We start from the raw sequence: 26,118 nt of genomic DNA on the forward strand, positions 1-26,118 counted from the left end.
GGACTATTAATTTAGAGAACATACATTCAAATTCCACAATGGCAGTTTGAGAATTTGAAAACAGTTTAAAGTCAAAAATTACCATGAACTTGTCAGATAGAAACATAGGAACAGGAGCAGGCCCTTTTGCCCCTCAAGCCTGCTCCTCCATTCACTGAGATCATGGCTGATCTGTGACATAACTCCACATACCTGCTTTTGCCCCATATCCCTTAATACCTTTGGCTATCAAAAATCTATCAATCACAGATTTAATATTTACCATTGATCTAGCCTCAATTGCCATTTGCGGAAGAGAGTTCCAAACTTTTACAACCTTTTGAGTGGAGAAATGTTTCTTCATTTCACTCATGAAAGACCTGGCTCTAATTTTTACACTATGCCCCCAGGCTTCGACTCCCCAACCAGCAGAAATAGTTTCTCTCTATCTACCCTATCTGTTCCCCTTAATATCTTGAAAACTTGGATCAATTCACTCCTTAACCTTCTAAATTCCAGGGAATACAACTCTAGTTTGTGTAATAAGAGCAAAATACTGCGGACGTTGCAACTCTGAAATGAGAACAGAAAGTGCCGAAAATACTCAGCAGGTCAGGCAGCATCTGTGTAGAGAGAAACAGGGTTAACATTTCAGGTCTGTGACCCTTCATCAGAACTGGCAAAAGTTAGAAATGTAACAGCCTCTGAGCAAGTGAAAGGGGGGAGGGGAGAAGAAGAACAAGAGGGAAGGTCTGTGATAGGACAGTGGAGGGGGGAGAGATTAAATGACAGAGGTTATGTCAGAATGCAAATTGAATGCTAGATAATTGTAGTGAAAGACAATGCATGAGTCCCGGGAGAGTGCTAATTACAGAATAATGAACAGCTCTGTCCAAAAGCAAAAACATGAAAAACAAGTTTAAGAATAGTACATGGCTAAAAAATAAATGATTAAAGAATGAAATTATATAAAAATAATAAATGAATAATAAAAAATAATGGTGGTCTGAAATTATTGAACTCAATGTTGAGTCCAGAAGGCTGTAGAGTGCCTAATTGGAAGATGAGAGCCTGTTCCTCCAGCTTGCATTGAGCTTCACTGGAACATTGCAGCAGGCCGAGGACAGAAATGTGGGTGTGAGAGCAGGGTGTTGAATTAAAATGGCAAGCAACCAGAAGTTTGGGATCATGCTTGTGGACTGAGTGGAGGTGTTCTGCAAAGCTGTAATGTAGAGGAGACCACATTGTGAGCAGCAAATACAGTGGACCAAATTGAAAGAAGTACAAGTAAATCGCTGCTTCACCTGAAAGGAGTGTTTGGGGCCTTGGATGGTGAGGAGAGAGGAGGTAAAAGGGCAGGTATTACACCTCTGCGATTGTAGGGGAAGGTGCCATGGGAAGGGGACGAGGTGTCGAGGGCGATGGAGGAGTGGACCAGGATGTTGTGGAGGGAACAGTCCCTTCAATATGCTGACAGGGGAGGGGAGGGGAGGGGAGGGGAAGATGCTTTGGTAGTGGCATCATGCTAGAGGTGGCAGAAATGGTGGAGGATGAGCCTTTGGATGTGGAGGCTGGTGGGCCGGAAAGTGAGGACAAGGGGGACCCTGTCGTGGTTCTGCGAGGGAGGAAAAGGGGTGAGGGCAGAAGTGCGGGAAATGGGTCGGACAAGGTTGAGGGTCCTGTCAATCACAGTGCAGGGGAATCCTCGGCTGAGGAAAAAGGAAGACATATCAGAAGCACTGTTGTGGAAGGTTGCATCATTGCAACAGATGCATCGGAGACGGAGAATGTAATGGAATCCTTACAGGAGGCAGGGTGTGAGGAAGTATAGTTGAGGTAGCTGTGGGAGTTGGTGGGCTTATAATAAATACTAGCAGACAGCCTGTCCCCAGAGATGGAGACAGAGAAGTCGGCGAAGGGAAGTGTTGGAGATGGACCATGTGAAGGTGAGAGAAGGGTGGAAATTGGAAGCAAAGTTGATGAAGTTTTCCAAGTTCGGGGTGAGAGCAGGAAACGACACTGATGTAGTTTGTGTAATCTCTCCTCGTAACTTAATTGTAAAAACCTAACTGGTTCACTAATGTCCTTTAGGGAAGGAAACCTGCCACCCTAACTGGTCTGGTCTATATGTAACTCCAATCCCACGTCAATGTGATTGACTCTTAACTACCCTCTTAAGTGACCATTCAGTTGTATCAAACTGCTTAGAGTGGGTCAAGAAGGTGGCCCACCAATATCTTCTCGTGAGCAACAAATGCACTGAGTGTTGGAGGGCACAGAGTGTGAAGAAGGGAGTTTGGTAAGTGAGTGGATTTTAAGGGTTAATCTCTCTGAAGTCTAGTTTTTTTGTTGCTATTTAGCAATTAATTGAAATTACTGTTTATGTTAAGAGGTAAGTTAGGTTTCTTACAGTTTTAAACAAGGATATATAAGCTCTCTGAGAGTAGCTGTAGGCTAGTTAATTAGATAGCTCGTTTAAACTGGTTTCTGAGCTCTAGCAGAGCTGACACAGCATTGTTTACAGGGAGCACAAATTCAGGCAACTCTCAGTGTTGCTTGTCTGCATTGAGTATTGCTGGAGGCACAGAGAGTGAAGAAAGGAGTTTGGTAAGTGATGGAGTTCGGTAAAGAGTGAACTATAATTTGAGAGAAAATAAATTTGTTTGCACTGACAGCTACTTTGAGTGCACAGAGTGAGGTAATTCAATGAGGGAGGGGCTCCTTTCTTTTTCTACCTTTTTTCAGCCTCCAGGAGCTGCCTCTCTTTTCGCTACAGAGGAAGAAGCTGATTGGTGAGTAACTGGTAAGTTATTCTAATTCTAATTGTAATAAATAGTTTTTAAAGTTACAATATGGCAGGTTAGCTTGGCATGGTGGAATGTACATCCTGCAGTATGTGGGAAGGCATGGATGCACCATATGTCCTAGACAAACACATCTGCAGGCAGTGTGAGCAGTTGTAGAAGTTTGAGCTCTGGGTTTCGGAATCGAGCGGTGGCTGGAGTCACTGTTGTGCATCCACGAGGCAGAGGACTACAATGATAGCACGTATAGGGAGGTGGTCAGGCCGCAGGTTAGGAGCATGCAGGCAGAGAGGGAATGGGTGACCACCAGGCAGTCTAGGAGAACCAGGCAGGCAGTGCAGGAGTCCCCAGAGTCTATCTTGCTTGCTAATCAGTTTTACATTTTGGATACTGGTGAGGGCGATGGTTCCTCAGGTGGGTGCAGCCAGAGCAAAGTCCGTGGCACTACTGGTGGCTCAGCTGCACAGGAGGGGTGGAAGAAGAATGCAAGAGCAATAGCGATAGGGGATTTGATAGTCAGGGGTTCAGACAGGCATTTCTGCGGCAGTAAACGTGACTCCAGGACGGTGTGTTGCCTCTCTGGTGCCAGGGTCAAGGATGTCATGGAGCAGCTGCAGGACATCCTTCTGGGGGAGGGTGAACAGCCAGAGTCATGGTCCACATTGGTACCAATGACATAGGTAGGAAAAGGGATGAGATCCTGAAAGCAGATTTTAGGGAGTTAGGAAGGAAATTAAAAAGCAGGACTTCAAGAGCAGTAATCTCAGGATTACTATAGCCTCTGGAGCAGTTCCTACAGATTGGAGGGTAGCTAATGTAACCCCACTATTTAAAAAGGGAGGTAGAGAGAAAGCAGGGAATTATAAACCAGTCAGCCTGATGTCGGTAGTGGGGAAAATTCTAGAGTTCATTATCAAAGATGTAATAGCAGAGCACTGAGAGAACAGTGGTAGAATCAGGCAGAGTCAGCATGGATTTACGAAAGGGAAATCATGCTTGACAAATCTACTAAAATTCTTCAAGGATGTAACTAGTAGAGTTGATGAGGGAGAACCAGTGGATGTGGTTTACTTGGAATTTCAGAAGGCTTTCAACAAAGTCCCACATAAGAGATTAACATGTAAAATTAAAGCGCATGGGATTGGGGGTAGTGTATTGCGATGGATAGAAAATTGGTTGGCAGACAGGAAACAAAGAGTAGGGATAAATGGGTCTTTTTCTGAATGGCAGGCAGTGACTAATGGGGTACCGCAGGGATCGGTGCTAGGACCCCAGCTATTCACAATATATATTAACGATTTAGATGAGGGAACTAAATGTAATATCTCCAAATTTGCAGATGACACAAAACTGGGTGGGAGGGTGAGTTGTGAGGAGGATGCAGAGAGGCTTCAGGGTGATTTGGACAAGTTGAGTGAGTGGGTTAATGCATGGCAGATGCAGTATAATGTGGATAAATGTGAGATTATCCACTTTGGTAGCAAAAACAGGAAGGCAGGTTATTATCTGAACGGCTATAAACCGAGAGAGAGGAATATGCAGCGACACCTGGGTGTTCTCGTACACCAGTTGCTGAAGGCAAGCATGCAGGTGCAACAGGTGGTAAAAAAGGCAAATAGTATGTTGGCCTTCATAGCGAGAGGATTCGAGTACAGGAGCAGGGATGTCTTGCTGCAATTATACAGGGCCTTGGTGAGGCCACACCTGGAATGTTGTGTGCAGTTTTGGTCTCCTTATCTGAGGAAGGATGTTCTTGCTATATAGGGGGTGCAGCGAAGGTTTACCAGACTGATTACTGGGATGATGGGACTGACGTATGAGGAGAGATTGAGTCGGTTAGGATTATATTTGCTGGAGTTCAGAAGAGTGAGGGGGGATCTCATAGAAACCTATAAAATTCTAACAGGACTTGACATGATAGATGCAGGAAGGATGTTCCCGATGGTGGGGGAGTCCAGAACCAGGGGTCATAGTCTAAGGATACGGGGTAAACTTTTCAGGACTGAGATGAGGAGAAATTTCTTCACGCAAAGAGTGGTGAGCCTGTGGAATTCGCTACCACAGAAAGCAGTTGAGGCCAAAACTCTGTATGTTTTCAAGAAGGAGTCAGATATAGTTCTTGGGTCTAAAGGGATCAAAGGGTAAGGGGCAAAAGCGCGAACAGGTTACTGAGTTGGATGATCAGCCATGATCATAATGAATGGCAGAGCAGGCTTGAGGGCCGAATGGCCTACTACTGTTCCTATTTTCTATGTTCTTAAGTTTCTGTACTTCCAGTACCATGTGCTTTGAGCATAGGAATGGGAGGATTGATCGATTGAACACGTGGCTGGAGAATTGGTGTAGGAGTGAGGGCATCAGATTTCTGAGGCATTGGGACCGGTTCTGGAGTAGGTGGGACCTGTACAAGATGGACGGGCTACACCTTAACAGGAGCGGAACTAATATCCTCACAGGGCCATTTGCTCATGCTGTTGGGGAGGGTTTAATCTTGCTTGTCTGGGGCATGAGAACCTGAGGGGTAGCTCAAATTGGAGGAACGTAAAGCTGGTAACAGGAGGTAGAAAAGTAGCAAGAGATATTAGAAAGCAGGCGAAACAAAGGCTAGCATCAACTAGGTTTAGATTGCACAATAATGTCAAAAAGACAAGGTTAAGGGCACTCTACCTGTATGCACACAGCATTCGCAACAAGGTAGATGATTTAAAGGCCCAAATAGAGGTAAATGGGAATGATCTATTTGCTATTACGGAACCATGGCTACAGGGTGACCAATACCGGGAACTGAATATTCAAGAATACTTGTCATTTAGGAAGGACAGGAAAAAAGGAAAAGGAGGTAGTGTTGCACTGATATTAAGGGATGGGATCCATACATTAGTAAGAGAGGATCTCAGATTGGAAGAACAAAATGTGGGATCTGTTTGGGTGGAGCTAATAAACAGCAAGGGACAGCAAACATTGGTCGGAGTTGTTTATAGGCCACCAAACAGTAGTGGTGGTGTGGGGCATGACATTAATCAGGAGATTAGAGAGGCTTGTAGCATGGGTAATACAGTAATTATGGGTGACTTCAATCTGTACCTAGACTGGGTAAAGCTAATGAGCACTAACGCTGGTGGAGGACGAGTTTCTGGAGTGTGTTAGGGATGGTTTTCTAGAGCAATATGCTGAGGAACCGACTAGAGAACAGGTTATTTTAGAACTAGTATTATGTAATGAGAAAGGGCTAACTAATAATCCTGTTGTAAAAGAACCTTTAGGGATGAGTGACCATAATATGATAGAATTTTACATTATGTTTGAACGTGAGGTAGTTCAATTTGAAGCCAGGGTGTTAAATTTGAACAAAGGAAATTATGAAGGTATGAGGGGCAAATTGGCCGAGGTGGATTGGAAAAATACATTAAATGGTATGACAGTACATAGACAATGGATAGTCTTCAAATTATTATCACATAGTTTATAGCAACTATACATTCCTTCAATGCACAAAAGCCCCAAAAGTAAAAGCAGTCAACCATGGCTAACAAAGGAGGTTAAGGCTTGTATAATATTAGAAGAACAGGCCTATAAAGTTGCCAGAAATAGTCGGAAACCTGAGGATTGGGAGGATTTTAGAATACAGCAAAGGAGGGCCAAGAAACCGATAAAGGGAGAATAGGATATGAATGTAAACTAGCAAAAAACATAAAAACGGACTGTAAAAGCTTCTATTGGTATGTAAAAAGGAAACGTTTGGCTAAGACAAATGTGGGTCCATTACAGGTAGAGTCAGGAGAATTTATAATGGGAAATAGAGAAATGGCAGGGAACCTAAATTGATAACTTTGTGTATGTCTTCACTGAGGAAGATACAAGAAATCTCCCAGAATTAGAGATCCAAGGGACACGGGAGAATGAAGAAATGAAGGAAATTAGTATAAGAAGATTGTATTGGACAAGTTAATGGGGCTGAAGGTTGATAAGTCCCCAGGACCTGATATTTTACATCACAGAGTGTTGAAAGAGGTAGCTATGGAGATAGTGGATGCACTGGTGATCATCTTCCAAATTCTATAGATTCTGGAGAGGTTCCTGCAGATTGGAAGGTAGCAAATGTCACCCCAGTACTTAAGAAGGTAGGGAGAGAGAAAACAGGGAACTATAGACCTGTTAATCTTACATCAGTAGTAGGGAAAATCTATTCGAAAGGATGTGATAAATGAACACTTGAATAATAATAATCTGATTGGGCATAGTCAACATGGAGTTATGAATGGGAACGCATGTTTGACAAACCTGTTGGAGTCTTTTGAGGATGTTACTAGTATAATTGATAAAGGGGAGTCAGTGGACGAGGTATACTTGGATTTTCAGAAGGCTTTGATAAAGTACCCCACAAGAGGTTGGTTAGCAAAATTAAAGCACATGGGATACGAGGTAATATACTCCCATGGATTTAGTTAACAGGCAGAAAATAGAGAGTAGGAATCAGCGGGTCATTCTCGCATTGGCAGGCTGTGACTAGTGGGGTACCGAAAGGATCAGTACTTGGGCCCCAGCTGTTCACAATATATATGAATGATTTGGATGTGGCGACCAAATGTAATATTTCCAAGTTCATGGATGACACAGAACTAGGTGTAAATGTGTGTTGTGAGGAAGATGCAAAGCAGCTTCAAAGGGATTTGGACAGACTTAGTGTGTGGGCAAGAATGTGGCAGATGGAATACAATGTGGAAAAATGTGAGGTTAGCCATTTTGGTAGGTGGAATAGATGAGCAGAGTATTTCTTAAATGGTAAGAGATTAGAAAGGGTAGATGTACAAAGGGACCTGGGTGTCCTCATCAATAAGTCACTGAAAGCTAGCAAGTACGGGCAGCAAGCGATTAGGAAGGCTAATGGTATGTTAGTCTTTATCGCAAAAGGATTTGAGTACAGGAGTAGTGAAGTCTTGCTTCAGTTGTATAGAACCTTGGTTAGACTGCACCTGGAGTCCTGTGTGCAGTTTTAGCCCCCTTACCTAAGGAAGGATATTATTGCCATACAGGGAGTGCAATGAAGGTTCACCAGATTTGTTCCCGGAATGGCAGGACTGTCCTCTGAAGAGAGATTGTGGAAAATGGGCTTGTATTCTCTAGAGACATAGAATTATGCAGCACAGAAACAGGCCCTTCAGCCCATCGTGTCTGTGCCGGCCATCAAGCACCTGACTATTCTAATCCCATTTTCCAGCTCTTGGCCCGTAGCCTTGTAAGCTAGGGCGTTTCAAGTGCTCATCTAAATACTTCTTAAATGTTGTGAAGGTTCCTGCCTCTACCACCTCTTCAGGCAATGCGTTCCAGATTCCAACCACCCTCTGAGTGCAAAATATTTTTCCTCAAATCCCCTCTAAACCTTACCGTAAATCTATGCTTCCTGGTTATTGACCCTTCCGCTAAGGGAAAAAGTTTCTTCTTATCTAACCTATCAATGCTCCTCATAATTTTGTATACATCTATCAGGTGCCCCTCAGCCTTCTCTGCTCTAAGAAAAACAACCCTAGCCGTTTCAGTCTCTCTTCATAGCTGAAATGCTCCAGCCCAGGCAACATCCTGGTGAATCTCCTCTGCACCCTCTCCACTGTAATCACATCCTTCCTATAGTGTGGCGCCTCAGCTGTGGCCTAATTAGCGTTTTATACAGCTCCATCATAACCTCCCTGCTCTTATATTCTATGCCTCGGCTAATAAAGGCAAGTATCCCTTATGCCTTCCTAACCACCTTATCTACCTGTGCTGCTGCCTTCAGTGATCTATGGACAAGTACACCAAGGTCCCTCTGACCCTGTGTACTTCCTAGGGTCCTACCATCCATTGTATATTCCATTGCCTTGTTAGTCCTCCCAAAATGCATCACCTCACACTTCTCAGGATTAAATTCCGTTTGCCACTACTCCAGCCATCTTACCAGCCCATCTATATCGTCCTGTAATCTAAGGCTTTCCTCCTCACTATTTACGACACCACCAATTTTCGCGTCATCAACAAACTTACTGATCACACCTCCTATATTCACGTCTAAATCATTAACGAACACTAAAAAAAGCAAGGATCCTAGCACTGATCCCTGTGGTACACCACTGGTCACAGGCTTCCACTCGCAAAAACAACCCTCGGCCATCACCCTCTGCTTCCTGCCACTAAGCCAATTTTGGATCCAATTTGCCAAATTACCCTGGATCCCATGGACTCTTACCTTCTTAACCAATCTCCCATGCGGGACCTTATCAAAAGCCTTACTGAAGTCCATGTAGACTACATCAACTGCTTTGCCCTCATCTACACATCTAGTCACCATCTAGAAAAATTCAATCAAGTTAGTTAGACATGATCTCCCCCTGACAAAGCCATGCTGACTATCCCTGATTAATCCCTGCCTCTCCAAGTGGAAATTATTCCTGTCTCTCAGAATTTTTTCCAATAGTTTCCCTACCACTGATTTTAGACTCACCGGCCTGGTTTATCCCTGCTACCCTACTTGAATAATGCTACCACATTCGTTGTCCTCCAATCCTCTGGTAACTCTCCTGTGGCCAGAGAAGATTTGAAAATTTGTGTCAGAGCCCCTGCTATCTCCTCTCTTGCCTCACATAACAGCCTGGGATACATTTCATCTGGGCCTAGGGATTTATCCACTTTTAAGCCTGCTAAAACAGCTAATATTTCCTCCCTTTCAGTGCTAATATGTTCAATTATTTCACAATCCCCCTCCCTGATCTCTACAACTACATCATCCTTCTCCATAGTGAACATAGATGAAAAGTTCATTTAAAACCTCACCTATGTCCTCCGGCTCCACACCCAGATTGCCACTTTGGTGCGTAATGGACCCTACTCTTTCACTGGTTATCCTCTTGCCCTTAATATACTTAGAAAATGCCTTAGGATTTTCCTTTATCTTGCCCGCCAGTGTTTTTTCATGTCCCCTCTTTGCTCTCCTAATTACTTTAAGTACCCCCCTACACTTTCTATACTCCTCTAGGGCCTCTGTTGTTTTCAGCGCTCTGAATCTACCATAAGCCTCCTTTTTTTCTGATCTAATCCTCTATATCCCTTGAAATCCAGGGTTCCCTGGACTTGTTGGTCCTACCCTTCACCTTAACGAGTACATGTTGGCTCTGAACTCTCACTATTTCCTCTTTGAATGACTCCCACTGGCCTGATGTAGACTTTCCTACAGGTAGCTGCTCCCAGTCCACTTTGGCCAGATCCTGTTTTATCATATTGAAATCGGCCTTCCCCCAATTCAGTACCTTTATTTCCGGTCCATCTTTGTCCTTTTCCATAACAACCTTAAATCTTACAGAGTTATGGTCACTATCTCCGAAATTCTCCCCCACTGACACTTCTACCACTTGACCAGCTTTGCTCCCTGGGATTAGGTCCAGTACTGCCCCTTCTCTTGTAGGACTTTCTACGTACTGGCTCAAAAAGCTCTCCTGTATATATTTCAAGAATTCCACCTCCTTTAAGCCTTTTGCATTCAGACTATCCAAGATGATATTGGGGAAGTTGAAATCCCTTCCTATTATTACCCTATTATTTTTACACCTCTCTGAGATTTGCCTACATATCTGCTCCTCTATCTCTCCCTGACTGTTTGGAGGCCTGTAGTACACTCCCAGCCAAGTGATTGCCCCCTTTTTGTTTTTAAGTTTTACCCATATGGCCTCATTTGAGGAACCTTCTGAGATATCATCCCTCCTTACTGCAGTAATTGACTCCTTGATCAACAGTGCAATGCCACGTACCTTTTTTACCCCGTCCCCTGTCTCGCCTGAAGATTCTATATTCTGGAATATTGAGCTGCCAGTCCTGCCCCTCCCTCAATCATGTCTCTGTGATAGCAATAATATCATAATCCCATGTGCTAATCAACACCCTCAATTTTGAAGAATGAGAGGTGATCTCATTGATAGACAGGGTAGATGCAGGGAAGATGTTCCCCCGGTTGGGGAGTCTAGAACCAAGGGACGGAATTTCAAAATAAAGGGGAAGCCACTTAGGTCAGAGATGAGGAAAAATGTCTTTACTCAGAGGGTTGTGAATCTTTGGAGCTCTCTACCCCAGAGGGCTGTGGAAGCTCAGTCATTGAGTATGTTTAAAGTAGAAAATGACAGATTTCTAAATACCAATGACATAAAGGGATATGGGGATAGTGTGGGGAAAAAGGCATTGAAGTGCATGATCAGCCATGACCGTATTGAATGGCAGAGTAGGCTCGATGGGCTGACTGGCCTACTCCTGCTACTATGTTCCTATACTGGCTTTGCCTGCAATTTCAAAATCCTGAGAATTATTTTTTAAAAAGCTTTGGTTCTATCATTCTGAAGCAGAGGCTGTTGAAGTGAGTGCATCATAAGTTTTCTTTTAATTCATCTCTTTGGAATGCTGGACTCTGTAACTACTGAGACGGACTTCCCTCACTATATCATCGCAATTTAAACAGAAATATCTGGGCAGAGAGGGGGGAGGATTTCCTCTGTGCACTAAGTATAGCAAAATCACAAACCAGCTCTTCATAATTTATTGCCTGAAATTTCTGCAGGGGGTCTCCCAATGGTTTGTTGTACATTTGGTGAAACCACTGATTTCCTAATTTCCACTGGGAAGTCATGGCCAACAATCAAGGGAATCCTGCAGAAATTCCAGGCATTATATCCTTAGGATTTTTCAGAGATGCACAGAATGGAGTCTTCCCTGAAATGTATAATTGCAATTGAATTTTACATTATTAATTTTCTATGTATCAGAAAAAACAAAATCTCCTAAATTTCTTTGAGATCCTTTAAATGATATCGGTCCTATTGACATGGAAGTGTCAATGTATTATTGACTGGAGTGTCAACTTGTTTAAGTACATTAAACACATAACAGTATTCACCAATAGATCGGTGAATTTATGCAGTGAACAACTGATCCATATTGACCAAGAAGGTTCAATTCTGGGTCTGTGCTGAATTCACTTCTCTTAGAGGCTGTACAATTGATCTCAGTATAAGGAGAGGAAAATCAGTTAGTGCATTGCTCCTGATATGAATATCTACTAACTCCTGCTGGAAGTGCAAGCGTGTGGACATAGGACTGTGTTCAGCTGTAATTCATCCTGTGATTGGATAGGTGTTGTCATTCCCTGTCAAGTTCTTATATGAACAATGGCTAATTGGGCAACGTTCAACAGGGCAGCTGGTACTTGTGGAACTGTACCCCTTTTGGAAAGAAGAGGAGGGAAGAAAATTAACAAGGGAAACAAAAGCACATTAAGCATTTAACAGCCTAACCTTGGAGTATAGTGCCACATAAATACAGGAGTGTGGCATTTCAGGTGAAAAGAAAGGCAGCTAGTGAGGTTCAGAAAGTGGCCAAGTCAACAGAGACTTCTCTTGTCCAGAGTTTTAGCACTACTCCTGGAAGATGTAGTCTCAAAACATAAGGGACACACCTGTTTATCCCTGCAGGGTATAAGTGGGAAATATGATATTTGCAGCACAATAATCTGGGTCATATAGCAATGTAAGAAAAACACCATGTTATTCTTTTTTTTTCAAAAGTAACAACTAATTACGGAAGGTTTCACCCCATGAGAAGGTGAAACCTTGGGATTAAACTCTAATTTTCACATCACTTTGCCTTTTCACAAAAACAAATCAATATCCATTTTTATTCCCAAGTTTCTCCTGAAGATTCTGGACAGAACTTACAGCTTTGACAGGCATGTAAAACGGTCAACATTGGATTATCACCCAGTATACAGTCCGCCCAGTTTTTCTATCCATCAGATGGTTGGTCCATTTCATGCCCCTGCTGAAGCCAAAAGTTCCGGCGCCTGACTCATGCTGGGTCGAGTTGCTTGCCAGCCTTTTGATGTTTCACCCAGTGGGCGTGTGAGCCTAGATGAGTGTTGACGAGTTATTGATAGTGAAGGCTATCACAGCTCAGCTCAATATACAATTTGGAGGAAGTAATCAACAGCAATCATAGGTACATGAGTAGGTATAGGATCATAAAAGACCACAACAGTCCATCTGGCCTGTCCCAGGACTCAGGAGTGGGAATCCTAGCTGAACTTTCCTACCTCTAGTCAGGTACGCCATTGCCAGTTATAACAACCCAACTGATTTTCCCAGGTGACACCAGCTTACGTAGAATGGTTGGTTACAGAGGAGGCCATTCATCCTGTCGAGTTTGTGCCAGCTGTCTGCAAAAGTAATTTAGCTAGCCCCATATCCCCACCCTTTCCCCATAGTCCTGCAAAACTTTTCCCTTCAGGTGCTTATCCAATCCCTTTTGAAAACCACAATTGAATCTGCCTTCATCACCATTTCAAGCAGTGCATTCCAGCTTGCAACCACTCACTGTGTAAAAAAAGGTTTTCTGCATGTCGCCTTTCGTTCTTTTGCCAATCACTTTAAATCTTTGGTTTTCAACTCTTCTGCCAACAGTAACAGTTTCTCTCTATGTACTCTGACATGCACAGGTCTAGGATTGCACTGGGCACTTTGCTAGTCTGTATGGTTCAATATCACACCAGGTGATACAGGGAGGTAGTGGCGTAGTAGTAATGTCACTGAATACAAATAATACAAAGCTCAAGCGAGTGCTCTAGGGACATGGGTTCAAATCCCACCATGGCAGATGATAAAAGTTGAATTCAATTAATAAATCTGGAATCAATAGCTAGCCTAATGGTGACCATGAAGCCATTTTCAATTGATCTGCCATCCTTACCAGGTCTGGCCTACAAGTGACAGCCAGCAATGTAGTTGACCCTAGCAAGCCACTCGGTTTCTCAAGGGAAATTAAGATGTGCAATAAGTGTTGGCCTAGCCAGTGATGCCCACTGTATGAAGTTTAAAAAAAACAATGAGTCATCAGAATTCAACTGGTGACTTGGATGATGCAATCAAAACATGGGCCCATGATGTCAGTGAGAGGCACACTCAAAATTGGAGTGCATGCCTCATTTGAGTAAGGTTGGCCTGCTGCTAGTGCGCTTGTGCTCTCTGGAGTTCATAAGAATGAGAGGTAATCTCATTGAAACTTGCAAGATTTTAAGGGGCTGAATAGGGTAGACACAGAGATTGTTCCACTGGTCAAATCTAAAACACGGGGCACAGCCTCAGGAAAGGGGGCTGATCATTCAAGACTGAGATGAGGAGAAATTACTTCACTCAAAAGGGTTGTGAATCTTTGGAAATCTCTACCCCAGATAGTTGTGGATGCTCCATCGTTGAGTATATTTAAGACTGGGATAGACAGATTTTTGGTCTCTCAGGGAATCAAAGGATATGGGGAGCAAGCAGGAAAGTGGAGTTGAAGCCTAAGATCAGCCATGATCGTATTGAATGGTGGAGCAGGCTTGATGGCCCATATGGTCTACCCCTGCCTCTATTTCTTGTGTTTACAGATGTTGCTGAGGTCACCTGTTGTAGTAGGAATGCCCTGAGACATAGAAATTCAAGACCTGAGTCATCTTTAAACCTCCAGGCAATGATGTGCGCTTCCTGGTGCTGGACCGCCATTAGTGCTGCAACAGATGGCACAGCTCTATCACATCCTCCCTTGTGAAGCAGAGTCACAGTGTTTCTCAGTTAAGTTGAGGTAGCAAGTTTGATTTAGGAAGTTTCATATGGCACAAGACCTCCTCCTGTCTCCTCCCCTCCTCTCACCTCCTTCACCCTCTTCTCCCAGTAGCTGCTGATCTCTGCAAATTTTCTTGCCACTCTTCCCAATCTTCATCCACCAGCCACAATGGCAACCTGAGCAACATACCCATAATTTCATGACAATGAGCTGAAACCCTGCACGGAGATAGTCTCCACAAAGGTATTGTCCAACATAACTACAGAAAGAAGAAAGAACTTGCATTAATGTAAGGCTTAGGAAGCTAACATGCACACAGCAAGATCCCACAAACAGCAATGTGATAATGACCAGATAATCTGTTTTAGTAACATCAGATAAAGAGTAAATATTGTCCAGGACACTCTCATCTTCAAATAGTGCTGTGGGATCATTTACGTCAACCTGAGAGAGCAAAATAGGGCATCGGACATCGCTGCAGGACTCCTCAAGGTAGTGTCCTAGGTTCAACCATCTTCAGCTGCTCCATCAATGACCTTCCCTCCATCATAAGGTCGAAACTGAGGATGTTTGTTGATAATTGCAAAGTTTTGTGTTCCATTTACAACTCCTCAGAAAATGAAGCAGGCCGTGTTTGCATGCAGCAAGACCTGGACAACATTTAGGTTTGGGCTGATGCATGGCAAGTAACATTCACGCCACACAAGTACAAAGCAATTACTATCTCCAATAAGAGAGAGTCTAAGCACCTCCACTTGACATTCAATGGCATTACCATTGCTGAATGCTCCATCATCAACACGCGAGAAACTCAACACTATCCAGGACAAAGCAGCCAATTTGATTGGCACCCCATTCACTACTTTAAACATTCACTCCCTCCACCATCGGCATACAGCGGCAGTAATGTGTACCATCCACAAAATGCACTGCAGCAACTCATCAAGCCTCCTTTGATAGTGCCTTCCAAACCCGCAACATCTACCACCCAGAAGAACAAGAGCAACAGGCACATTGGAACACCACCACCTGCAAGTTCCCTCCAAGTCACTCTCCATCCTGACTTGGAAATATATTGCCACCATTCCTGCATCATCACTGGGTCAAAACCCTGGAACACCCTCCCTAGTAGCACTATGGGTGGACCTACTCCACACAGACGGCAGTGGTTCAAGAAGATGGTTCACCACCACTTTCTCAGGCACTCCTTCAGTTACTGGATGGGCTTAATAAACAGCGAATCTGGTGCTCCCACAGTTCAATATTTGATAAAGGTCCCTAGCCAGCTGAAAAACCCTTATTTTAATAAAGCCTTGATTGTTTTGAGGTGGCTGTCCAAGATGATTAAAAGTAGCCTGACCCAGCTGAGATCAAACCAGAGAGATCGTGATCCAAAAACCTAGCATTCATTTTATGCCTGTTACACTCACGTGAAGTGCAGCAATTGAAAATTCAAGAACTCAACCTGAAGAGTTATAAAAATTGACTTTTCTTTTAAAAACGCAGACAACAAGCTTCTAAATAGCCACCAAAGCTCAAAAGACCTGGCCTAGTATATTTAAACTGTCTACTATCTGACAAGGAATGAAGGATACATTTCAGAGCTGGGAAGTGTCAATTACACCCATCCTGAACTTATCAAGAGACATTTTTGAATTGAATGGGTTCTTCTGAAACAAAGAAGGTGTGAAGTATCCACATCCTGGGACATTGTCAGTCGCCACAAGGAGGAAGATCTGTATCTCCCAACAGAAGCAAGATGAGAGACTTTTAGCTTAATAGGTAGCTGTCTGTAAAGAGAAAGTGAGAGACCCAGGACAAAGCATTGGCAAAGACTGTCCAGCTGAGAGCTGGGAGAAAATCCAACAAGCCAAAAGGAACACGCCCTGCTGTGAAATTTCAACCAACAGAGAAATCTACAAACACCTAGGTCAGCAACGGAAAAGAAACAAACCTCCAAGAAGATTCAACAGCTTTACCGTGAACCCCGAAACCCTACCTCACTTCAAACCACTTACCCCTTTTCCTCTCTATCTGTCTCTTCTTGTGTGCGTGTATGCGAGTGAATGCCTGAGTGGGTGCGGTTGTGATAATTTCAGGATAAGGCATATTGCTCAATAAATAATTAATCTTCTGTTTTAAACCTTCAAGAAAACCTGTTGCTGTCTATTTATTTGACAAATAAAACACAAAGGGGTTAAAACCCTAACAACAAAAACACTTGTAAGGACAAGTGGGAGTTCAACAGTGGGAACCACCCACACCCCTCACCACATGGCCATAACACACCCAAGAAATGGGTAAAATGAGGTTGAATTTTCTTATTTGTTTGTATTCTCCAGTTATTTTCCCATACTTTATAAGTGATTTTCTCCACTCCTTTTTCAATGTGCCACACACCATTGAGAACACAGACCTCTCTCAATATTGCGTCAACTGGCCACCAGGAGGTGCAGGAGAGGAGCCTTGTACTGAGTCTTCCTCTGCTCTTTATGTCCATCCCTCTCCCTCTTGGTGAGGGCATCACCATTTTTCCACTCATTTATCCTTCTTTCTTCATCCCACTTCAGCCCTCTAATGGCCGCTGCACTGAGCTACAATGGACCAACACACTGCACCGCCAGCACTGTGAATCCTAAGTCCAAGTGAATAAACTAAGCACACTAACAGTACAACATGGTAATTTCATTTGAGTGTATTGTTCATATTTTAACAATCACTAAATTGCACCAAATGACCAGATCTGAGTCTTTTGACTTTTAACCACAAGACTGTTATTAACAGAATGTTGATCCTCTCCCATATATTAAAAGCCCAGAGGAAGAAGAAAAATCATCTTTATGTACTTTATGTGAGCACAGGCTGAGAAACCTGAGCTTTTAATGGAGTATAAAGCTGGGAGCTTGAGTATAAATACACTCAATATTCTGGAGTTGGGAATCAGTGTTAGTCCTTAATGGAGAGATTAGAGTTCATGGCTAAAGCTATGGCCAAGACAATGGAGGGGAGTTTGAGTATATTTTTAAATAAATTATATTTTTAATGATTTTCATTATTAGGTCAGTGGCTATCTCTCCAATTTCCCATTCGGTGCCATGTGGGGTAAAGTTGAGCCAGACAATCCTGGAAGGCCCCAGGTTCGATTTCCAGCCTGTGGTGAGCTGGCTAATCCAAGCCCATGTGACAATAGGCATCTATTATTGGTACAAATGCTGCATTGCTGATAAGGTGTAAAAAAAATCCTGATTTCTAACCTGTAACCAATGCTTGATATGGACAAAAGGCTGGATTAACATAGTCTGCAGGGGACCTGCTACCAGGGCCAAAAGCAGGGGGTGACCCTGCTTAGGCAGGCAGCAAGACCCAGGCCACATTTTACCAGCAGCAGCCAATTAAGTGTCTACCGCCAGGGCTGCCATCCTTACGAAGGGCAGCTACCTGTCCCCAAAAGCTGCTGGTGCAATCAGAGGGCCAGTAACTCAATAGCCTCAGCAGCACCACTGCTAGCATTGGCCACTACAGGGGCTGCACCTGGAGGATGAGGGTGCATCGATGGTCATGCACCCTCAAACTCAGATAAGTGAGGTCAGGTAGGCACCAGCAAGGGGAGTGTCACGGAGAGCAGGTGGCACCATTACCACAGGAGCAGCCATTGCTGCCAGGGGCCTCTCTGTGGGCTATGGAGTGACCAAAGAACAGGGCTCCTCCCCACCCCTGGAGCCTGCTGGGAGGTCGCCAGGATTTACCTGACAATCTCCCCATGTGGCAGTAGGCCCCCTAGCTGCTGGTAAAGTGCCAGTGGAAGCGGGAAGAGGCCCTTAATCGATCACGTATGTAGCTCAATTGGGCTCCACTTAGGCAGGTGGGCCGTATGCTACCTTTCTTGCCGCTGGCGGGAAGACGATGGGCACAGTACCTGATGCCTTTCCGACTCCCATCCCATTCCCATAGGGCTGGTAAAAGTCTGCCCAAAGACAACATTAAACACATTTGAAATGCCAGCTCCTCCACAAATAATGGCCAAATAGCTTGTCACTATAATCTAGGTCCCACATGAAATGAAAGTAAATGGGTATAGCACCCATAGCACTATATCCTAGCATGCATTAGGGCCTTCAGAAAAGGAAGGAAAACTAGAGGAGAAAAAAAACATCTAATGCAGTCATCTTTCCACTGTGCTTGTATGAAGCTGTGAGGCAGAATGATTTGTGGTGAGCATATCATCGATAAGTACATCAGATCACTCAGTCTGATTATTAATATTTCATAAGGACTAGGCTTGTATGTCATTCTCCAGATGGAAATACTGACGCCCAGCAAAGTGAATACAACCTGATATTTACCCTAATCTAAAACATTGATGAGACCAACACACTTTACAGAAGCAAAGTATTATGTGTATTTACTATTAGAAATCATGATGCAATAATAGCCCAATCACAAAGCTCTGTCAACAGTCACGCATTCCATATGATTCCATACAATTAACCAGCCTTCAGTTATTCTTTTTGTTAAATTACAAGTTTTATTTTCCCCTCTCATAAACACACTGACTGATGGTGATGTACGGTTCCACAGGCACCACCTGCACTCTTCTCCTAAACATTGAGGTACATTTAGTGCAATGCCATCCTAAATTCAATTTCCAGCAAATATTAGAAGCAGGCTTATTATTGTAATATAAACTCCCAAAACAAACTCATTCAAATGCCATTTTAAATTTTAAAACAACTCCTCTGCTTTTTCCCTACTCTCTCTAGTATAACTTAAAAGAAATTTAGCCCTCAATGTATTGATTCTAACCCTTTTTCAATTCACAAAAAACTTTAAACCCATTTCTTTCCTGTTTTTCTTTGTGGAAGTAGTAACATGCAAAAACATTGTCTTTTATTAGTTGAAAAGTAACTCCAAGAACTGTTTCTTTTGACCAATTAAAGCCCCAAAATCTAAACAGCAACAAGATCACCTCATGGACCAGGTCAATCTTTGATGCTACAAAAACCCACATCAAACCAGGAAGGCTGACAACAGACAAGTAAACTCCCCTGCAACAGGTTAACTGTTAAATCTCTTCAGGGCTCTTGGTCAGTCTGCTAGCAGTACGTGGTTGATTTTATTAGAGATGATCTTTTGGTCATGTATCAGTGATGTACTTCCTCCAATTGTCTCACATTTTCTGGTGTTTCTTTATTGTGTGGATTGTTACAATGACATGTTTTCCAGCTCAGAACTTGTGGTGTGTCCTTCAACTTCAGACTTATGCTTATTTGTTCTTATGCTAATTTATTGTTTCTCTTGTTTGTGCATCAGTACATATCACCACAGGAAATCATATCAAAACATAGCTACCTGACCTAATAGTGTGTGATGCTACTATTTAGTGCAAAGAGTATTAAAATGATTATCCTCTAACATCCGACACCTTGATATTCCTCAAAATTCATCATATATTGACTACTCAATAATCACTCTGATTATCAGGCCACAGCTCTGCAGAAACTATGACATGATTATTGAATCTTCAGACTGATATATTTATGCAAAGAGACTGATCTCTATGAGCCCAGAACAAACCATTCCTGAAACTAAGAAAAGGGACAAAGCTAGTCCAAAAGGGGGTGGGACAGCAATACCGATCGCTAGTCCAATTTTCCTCTTCCTATGGATGTTGTTACCAGCAGCAAGTCAAGGCCTGTGGAAATATCCAATACTCAGAGCTTCTAATATTCTAATATGCAACAACTCACAAAAAACGACAGTACCAATGAGGCTAATCATAACTATCTATGTGTTTTGCCTAAATGTTTCTTCTGCAACAATGGGATGAGTTGGGAGGGACCCCAAAACTTTCTTATTCTGAACTGTCTGTATGTTCTCACCACTGCTATTACTCCCCATTATGGTCATTCCACCATCACTGTGGCTCATTATATCTCACTCACTATTTCTCATTATTATTGTTCCTATAGCTAGCTCTACGTCTACCTCTGTGTTACGACCAGCTGAGAAGGGGTCTAGGGGTTCCCTCTCAGCCTTTGCCTGGTCTAACCGTAACAGGTTTTAATTTTAAAAACACCGTGTTTTTGCTCCCCCTCAGTGAATCTTTGTTCACTGCTCCAATTGTAAGGCAAAGAAATCAGACAGGGTTTCTTAGATTTAAACAAGAAAGGTGGAAGTTTATTAATCTTAAACTCTAATTCGGTTAACGGTTAGGAGTACGCGACGCGACCACGCTAGCATGCATACACGATAAACACATATGCAGATAGAGATAGAAAAAGTAGAAGGAATAAAGGGGAAAGGTTTGAGGCACTATCTGGTAGTTACAGTCCTTTGAGTTTGATGTTGAGTCTTTGATTGCCTGTAAGTCTTGCTGTTCGTTGGGGCCCAGTGCACGCTTTAACTTGTTTCCATGTAGGAGTCTGTTCTCTCTCTTGAGGTTTACGTGTCTTCAGTGGGTCCTGAGACTTGTGCAAAAGCAAGAGAGAGACAGCCAGGAGAGAGGATTTCTTATTCCAGCTTCAGCTGCAAACTGCAGTCTGTGTCTTCAAACTGTCCTGTGTCTCATTCAAAAAGCCTGGACCAGCTGGTTAGTCATGTGACCAGCTGGTTTAACCACTTCTGCGTTTGTGGATTCTATCATCTCAGCAGACCCTGGAATGCGAGCTTCCTTACACCTTCAATGTCTTATGATCAAAATCCATTTGGGTTAATTGGACCAAGGAATAGTTCTTTGTCTCTCCAAGCACTGTCTCTTAGTATGCAAATGTGTCTGGTGCTGTCTTGTAAAACAAGTCATTTCTTCACTCCAGCAACAGTTTAAAATTAATGTTCATATGACGAAACATTAATATGCCTCATTCTTGGTAGGTAGGGGTCTTCATGACATCTGTGTCTAGCAAAGAATGACATGGTTTACTGGTGTAGTTTTGCAACACATTCTGCTGCAGCAAGGCAGGATGCAATAAAGGCCTGCTCCCCGACGGGACCTGATGACATGTGTCGGGTTGGGTCACACTTCTGGGTCTGGCATTCGGGCTCAGGTCGGGTGGGGCCGGATCGGACATGCTCTTTCACCTCCTCAGATAAGTGACTCTAATGTTAATTTACTTTTTGGACTTTAAAGGTGGTTTTGTTACAGTTTTTTTAAGCTTGTGCAGGTAAGGAACAAAGTGAAAAACAGATGGTAAGTTAACTGATGGTCGGGTCGGATCAGGTTAGGCGCGGGAAAAAATGGAAGGACTCGGGCCAGGTCGGGTCTCATTTGCAGACCCGAGCAGGCCATTAGGATGCAAGGTTATGACCACAGTATTCCCAGACAGTGGGGGAAACTTTGACTAATAGTTTAAAATGGACTATATCGATTCAGCCCCCTGTCATATCTCTCCTATTGACTTCAATGGGAATAAAAATTGGGAGAGATGTACAACAGGTGGTTGATCTGATATTGCTTGGTTTACACCATTGCTCAATGTCAAAATTACCCCCAGTGAGTCAGCTTTGGCCTCAGCTATACCTCTATGCACCAAGCAAAAAGCACAATACCTACTCCTGAATTGAGGCAAGAAAAAGAGAAAATCAGATTGAAAATAGAGGAAATAAAACACATTAAACTGGGGAGAAGAGGAAAATATTTGCCCTTGGTACTCCAAGGGTTAAACCTTGCATATATTTTGTTGTTCTTGCTGAAGTTTGTCCCATAAAGTTGCTCTGGTCACTTGCTAGACAAATGCACTGGCTCATGTGATACCAAACCAGAGGGACAAGGGAGGTATGGAGCTGTGTCTGTACAGCATTAGCTGATACCACCTGGAGCATATTAGGAGGTGCTTCAATGGGTCTCAGCACTCTGGGCTAGTTGGAATTGAGGGAACATCCTAGGTTCCTGCTCCTGACCACTAGCCAGTGACCTGTACTTCAATGCACAGGTGAAGAATAGCCACTTGGCTGAGTTATCAGAGAGTGAAGAGTCAATGCTTTCATGAGAGGCAAAAGGAGAAAAAATGAAGAGAACTAATTTTGAAAAAAAGAACCAAAAGAAAATATCCTGTGGCAGTGCTGGGGTTAAGCTCCACCTGACTTCTCCAATAATGCAGGGTGAAATCAGAGGATTAATACAGAACAGCAGCAGCTGAGGAAAGTGATTAATTTCTCTGCCCCTCGTGAAATATAATCGACACAAAAAAAACAACAGAAGACACGTCCACATTCTCTTGGAAAGAGTTAGAGTCGGTCGGCCGCCGGGACAGGAGAAAGTTGTGAAAGATCGGTAACTCTCTAATGATGTGAGTTGTATGGAAATGCCCATGAGCTATCCGCAGTGTCCTCTGCAGCAGAGGAACACAGCATCCATCCAGCAGGGAGTGAGTGTGTTATTGATGCTCTAGCCTCAGGGAGGGCAGCAGATAATGGATGTGGGATGTGGGCCGTGCTTTGTCATCAAACTGGAGGCCTGAAAGATGTGCAGCAAAATATTATCAGTCATTTGTTGATCAAGATGTAATACTATCGGTGCTCTCTCTACCACATCAAGGGCCTTTAATGCTGGTAGGCCACAGAAGTCAGTGACCTCCCTCTATAGCACTGTAGCAATAGAAACAAGCTGATTGAATTTCAGCTCCAGCATATCAACCTGAAAACTTCACTTATACATCAAACTCTAATAGCTCAGATTTTTTTTCCTTACAGAGTAAGTTGTATCATCAGGACCCCTTCGGAAATCAAATCTTACTCAAAATTCTAACTCATATGAAAAATGTTAAATTGTTTAAAATCATCACCCCTTGCTTCAGGTTTATGGTGGAAGGGCTGGAAAATAGTCAACGACCTGAATATACCAGGTCCCAGTCTAATGTCAGAGTTACCACTTGCCTTGTTAGGAATGGAGCTGCTACCTGCCTCGTACAAGGCTGGAGGCATGGAGGGATGTCGGTGGGTGAGTTCCTGCAATCTTAGTCTTGCAGAAGGTGAAGACATCTTCAGAGACTGTTATGCCCCATTTGGAAATGGGAACAACCTTGAGGTGCAGGTCTGAACCCTGGAATATTAAGGCTAATATAAGAAAAAATATTAGAAATGGCAGTATTCCAGGGCAGGTACCTCTTGGTGTCCACCATTCTGGGTTAGATGATGTTCCACCAACACCGTGAACTCCATAATCGCAGAGATTGTGTCCCTGAAGATCTTTTAGGCCATACTGTTTAAATGGTGAATGCTGATTCCCCTCGTTGCTTAGTATTTCCAAGCATAAGATTGACCAACACAGACCTGGAAGGCTCCAGAGTCGATCCCCAGTCTATGCTGTATTAGGTGATATCAGCTGAGGTGATAGTGAACAATTGGCTTCAGTCTTAGAGAGGGACAAGAATAAAATCAGAGTTTCCACTGCCGATTCCTATCTATTGACACCTGTTGGAAAGGTCGTCCATTCAGACATTAGTAAGGATAGGAACAAGCTCAACTCCAATACCCTCCATGGCCAAATATTAACTGTTCAGCCTCACAACCAAAGAATGGCTGCCTGAGCAAGATACTGGAGGCTGCTGGTCCCACTGGAACCATAATTCCATTTTCACAAGAAAAAAGGGAAGAGAATTGGAGAGTCAACAGTTAATGGTGATGACTTTCTCAAATGTACTGGCATGGGAGCGTTGTCGAGTCTGATAGCGTGACAAACTGCATTGAGACACAGAAGTGATGCTGAAAACCCGCAGTTTAATGGCTGTATCACGATTAGCATTAATTTAGCTGCCTAGCATTGTCAGGCTTCAAGCTAGTCCCTCAATTATGTCATCAGGACTCTCTACTGTTGATCAGGAGAAGAACCAGAAGAGTCAGCCTCACTTCTTCTTAATGATGATTATAAGTGTTATAATGATGCATTTCAACAAGATTTATGTCATCATGTTATGTATAAACAAATGGCAGTGAAAACAGAGTCCAATTATAATAAATCATTTGCTTTGTAATGATGTTTGTTATTTTTAGTACTTAATGTGACTTATCTTACATATCACCGAATTGAACTTCAACACACAGGCCAGAGTGTATCACAAAGAGGTTAACACATAGGCCAGAGTGTATCTCACAGAGGTTAACACACAGGCCAGAGTGTATCACACACAAGGGAAAACACACAGGCCAGAGTGTATCTCACAGAGGTTAACACATAGGCCAGAGTGTATCGCACACAAGGGATAACACAGAGACCAGAGTGTATCACACAGTGACTAAAATACAAACCATAGTGTATCACCCAGAGGATGAATATTTAAGATCACTTTTACTTCTTTAAAAGGCAGTGCAGTTTGTAGGAACAGTATGTAATATATCCTGGATTGCTGGAGTGCTGTGACAAGACAAAATGCATCATACAAAGGATAATATAACGAGATCTCACAGTGGACACTTTACACTTGATCACTGTTCCACAGATCAGCATCACCTGTGACCTTTCTAACCAGTCTTTACACAGCATTCCAGCAATCCAGGATATATTACATACTGTTCCTACAAACTGCACTGCCTTCTAAAGAAGTAAAAGTGATCTTAAATATTCTCACTCTAACCCCAAGTATGTAGTTTTGCAATGGGTTGAGAGAGCAAATGTTGACACTTCTTTCACTTTGTGTGAGAAAGTTGAGTCAATCTGGGTTTCAATAGCATCTAATGCAGAAAGCAAAATCCCCACAATGCTTTGGCACACCATCAAGCCCTCTCGGATGCAGCAACTTTTGATCATCAATAAACCTTTATATAGGCAGAACTAACCATCCTTATAGATTCAGGAGATTGGACCATTACATTTCTTCAGGCTGCCAGCACAGAATTTTATCTCATTGAAGAAAAGCTAATTGAAAAGGGACAATTACCCAGGTCTGTAAAATACAGACAGGTAATCTCCCCAATGCCTCAGTGTTAAATTTCCTGCAGTATGGAACTTACCAAGACAGGGAAAATCCAGACTTCAGTTGCAGATCAATGCTGAGTTAGTTATCAGAGGTTGATATAATTGTCCTCAGTGCCCCTATGCTAGGGAGAGGAAAAATCAATGGGAGCCTTACTCTTGATGACTAACTTATAACAACTGCTCATGTCTGAATGCTCTGTGATAGTAAATAAAAACAGGAGAGGAACCATCATTTTATCCAATGAAGCCAAAATGTAAGAACAGAAGGTTGGTCTAATCAGGCAGTGAGCAGGGTATTTGTGGAACAAATCTCAAACAAGATTAGATATTAGAAAAATGCTATTTTGCAAAGCAGGCTACCAAAAGTCAACAAGAGCAAAATACTACAGATGCTGGAAATCTTAAATAAAAATAAAAAATGCTGGAAATATTCAGCAGGTCTCGCAGCATCTGTGGAGAAAGAAACAGAGTTAAAGTAACATTTCGCGCCACACAAGTGCCAGGCAATGACCGTCTCCAACAAGAGAGAATCTAACCATCCCCCTTGACATTCAATGGCATTATCATCGGTGAATCCCCCACTATCAACATCCTGGGGGTCACCATTGACCAGAAACTGAACTGGACCAGCTACATAAATACTGTGGCTACAAGAGTAGATCAGAGGCTGGGAATTCTGTGGTAAGTAACTCACCTCCCATCTCTCCAAAGGCTGTCCAGCATTTACAAAGCACAAGTCAGGATTTTAATGGAATACCGTCCATTTGTCTGGATGAATGCTACTCCAACACTCAAGAAGCTCAACACCATCCAAGAGAA

Source organism: Heterodontus francisci, chromosome 1, assembly GCF_036365525.1.
Source record: "Heterodontus francisci isolate sHetFra1 chromosome 1, sHetFra1.hap1, whole genome shotgun sequence".
NCBI classification, from domain to species: domain Eukaryota; kingdom Metazoa; phylum Chordata; class Chondrichthyes; order Heterodontiformes; family Heterodontidae; genus Heterodontus; species Heterodontus francisci.